The sequence below is a fragment of the Castor canadensis genome, chromosome 15 (genome assembly GCF_047511655.1).
Source record: "Castor canadensis chromosome 15, mCasCan1.hap1v2, whole genome shotgun sequence".
Classification (NCBI taxonomy): domain Eukaryota; kingdom Metazoa; phylum Chordata; class Mammalia; order Rodentia; family Castoridae; genus Castor; species Castor canadensis.
Genome location: NC_133400.1, coordinates 100,032,350 through 100,035,658, shown reverse-complemented (window position 1 = coordinate 100,035,658; position 3,309 = coordinate 100,032,350). Strand labels below are relative to the sequence as shown.

The 3,309-nt window shown below is 43.8% G+C and overlaps 1 pseudogene; it reads right to left on the bottom strand.

Moving 5' to 3' along the window:
- Nucleotides 1-1,231: 1,231 nt before the first annotated feature.
- Nucleotides 1,232-2,642, bottom strand: LOC109698131 (mitochondrial fission regulator 1-like; annotated as a pseudogene).
- Between the last annotated feature and the right edge of the window lie 667 nt (nucleotides 2,643-3,309).

The following is a 3,309-nucleotide window of genomic DNA, read 5'->3' as shown; positions in this document are numbered from 1 at the left end:
TATTTGGAAGTAGGTGGCTTCTAAACAAATACAGGTCCATGTGAGCATCTTCTAATAACCTGAAATTCCTCAATTAAATCCACAGAGCATGTTCTGAATGATATCACTACCCTTGATTTACCACAAAGAATAGTCAGTCCTGAAAACGTGTGTGCTTTAAGAATGGCTCATATGTGCTTGAAGGGTGCAATATTCTACAAACGCACATTTATTAATCTGATAATCATTTGTTCTCACATTCATTTATTCTGACTTTCTGTCTGTTTTTTCCAGTGCTGAGGACCAAACCCAGGGCTTCACTCATGTATGTGAAGCAAGCACTCGACCACTAGGCTACACTCCCCAAAAGCTTTTCTCTACCTGATGAAAAAAACTCCTTTCCACTTCCTGCACTGCTTTTGTAGCTGACAAAAAGAAAAATCTGTCTTACCTACATTTATTTCTACTTTTATAATACCATTTATTAAACTGAAAAGAAAGAAGATGGTACGTTCGGGTTTTGACTTAAGCAATTTAATTCACTAATTTGTCACTACTTGCAAAGTCCATTTGCTCCCTCAGCACTGGATGGCAATGAGGTATAAGCAGTTTTCCTCATCTTCATCTTCTCTCTAACGGAAAGCATTACGGGATTTTAGCAGTGAACATTGTCCAATTCCTATGTAAAACCCAGCTCCAAAAAAAGTGAGCGAGAATCTAAGATAAGTTCAATTCAAGGCAAATTCCAATCTTAAATGTTTTACTCCAATAACTTAGGTTATACCAGCTCTTTCCTCACTGAATGACCACTGAAAACAAATGAAGATAAGTGCCTTCATTGCTGTCATTCTTTACTAATTTTTACATAAACTGTTTTATATCCAAATATATGCACATAACACATTTGTACAGGTAAGTTAGTGTTAAGAATTAAAAATGCAAAGTTACACCCACATATCTCTTTTCTATGTTCTGAACTCCTACACGTTTTCAAGACTGGACACCTGAACACTCTGGCTACGTTAAAACATGACATAATACATGGATGTTAAGGAGCGCGCCACAACTGGCCATCTCATAAAAACAAAAACCTGTGATGCTTTCGCTATGGCTTAATCCACTAATTAGGTTAAAAAGGAGCCACTGAGTACTGAAGTCAGGTATTTACTAAGTAGCAATGGTTTCTACCAGCCAAACTCGGCCCTGGAAAACCAACAGCTAAACCAGGACAGTCTTTCTCAGCTCAGTGTCATTAGGAGTTTGAAACATTGTCAATTAAAGCCTTCATTTTCCTGTAGATGTCTACATATGTGGCCCAAACAACACTGTCTCTGAGGTGCCACTGATTCTGACTTTGGAACTTCGTTTTCAACTACACCTTAGCTGTTGCTTTGAGACCAACACGAGAACTTCTTTTTCAGAGCCTGTGCTGTGAGAGCAGCAGGGTCAGTAGCACCCACTGGGTTAGGCGCTACCCCTTGCTCTGACCTCTTGATAGGTTGAAGTTTTATACTGTTCATGTCCTTAAGAGCCTCTAGCATATTCGGCATGCCAGGTTCTTTGCATTGCTCCTGGTCCTTGATCAGATCAATTGCAGGCATTGTTTGGTGGAGTCCTGGTGGAGGGGATTGAGGGGGTGGAGGGGATGGAGAAGGTGGAGGAAGTGGAGAGGATGGAGAGAATGGAGGGGATGGAGGGGATGGAGGGGGTGGAGGAAGTTGAGGAAGTGGAGGGGATGGAGGAGGTGGAGGGGATGGAGGAGATGGAGGTGGTGGAGGAGGTGGTGGGGATGGAGGGGTTGGAGGGAGTGGAGGGGATGGAGGAGGTGGCAGGGGTGGAGAGGGTGGACAGGGTGGCAGAGGTGGGGATGGAGGGGGTGGAGGAGGTCAGGTGGTGGAGGTGGAGGGGATGGAGGAGGTGGAAGGGATGGAGGTGGTGGGGTGGTGGGGATGGAGGGGATGGAGGAAGTGGCGGGATGGAGGGGGTGGAGGGAGTGGAGGGGATAAAGGAGGTGGCACGGGTGGAGGGGGTGGACAGGGTGGCAGAGATGGGGATGGAGGGGGTGGAGGAGGTAGTTCTGCAGTAGCAGATGTGGTAGAATCTGCAATGACACTTTGTTGCTCTTGCAGGGTCGCAATTTTAATAATCTGAGCTCTGAGAGCAGCAAGTTCATTTTCAAGTGCACAGATCTTCTGCAGTGCTTCTTCATTGGCCAGTGCTGTAGTCATCAGTGGAGGCTCTTCTTTAGACAAATTTGATAAGGAAATCTGCCTGCTTGGGGACTTTAAAAAAAAAAAACTGGAAGGTGACCTGACCTCTGTCCTTAGTCTTGCTGAACACACTCCTTCTTCTGTGGCTACCCATCTGACATCAGCAAAAGACACTACTGCATCTTCTCCTGGGTGGTTGGGACCCCATTCTGTCACCTGGCTGGTAAGCTGAAATTGAACTCTTGGACACTGAATCAGAAATAAGTTAGTACCAATTTTCCTTACAACACTTCTAGATGAACCATATGGCTTTCCAGACCAAAGTACCTTGAAACTTCTCCCCCTGTACATGACCTTTCCATCTGTTTTGAGTGCTACAAATGAAAGCCGGTTACATGCTTACTCCAACTTGTTGAAAACCATCATCATCAGGCACTTGATCCAGCCAAGCATTTAGGTGGCAAAGTCTCCCCAGTTTGCATTTCAGGTACTTCAGGGATACATAGCAGTACACGTCTTCAAAGCACAGTCCTCTGCACAGCAGCTACACAGGCTTCCAGGCGCCGACATTGATTTCTTCTTAAGTTTTGTTAAGTACACAGCTGCACATACACAAAAAATTCTGCAAATATACCACAGTCTTCAGTGCAAACCAAGCCTCAGTAATTTTCAGATCGTTGAAATCAAGGTCCACAGTATTTTCTCTATTACAAATGAGAAATTCAAGCTTATTAGAAAGTTGTATCTATAAATGCGTATACCTATGAGGGGTGGGATGTAGCTCAGTAGCTAGTGTTTGCCTAGTGTGCATGAGGCTCTGGGTTCAATCCCCGGTTCTGCCAAAAAAAAAAATACCACTACACATGTGTATATGCATATTGTTATCAAGTGCATCTGAATTAAGTTTTTTCATATCTTCCTGGAGAACTGGAGCCTTCGTGACCATGCAGTCGTTCCAGTAACTAACTGATTGAAATTCGTTTCTGCCAACATTGACCTTAATCCTAGGGTTCGTGTTTGCAATGGCATATCTTTTCACATCACTTTACTTTCAAATTTTCTGAGTCCTTATGTCTAGGTTTGCTTCTGACAAGCAGGGTATAGTTGAGTTTTGATTTTA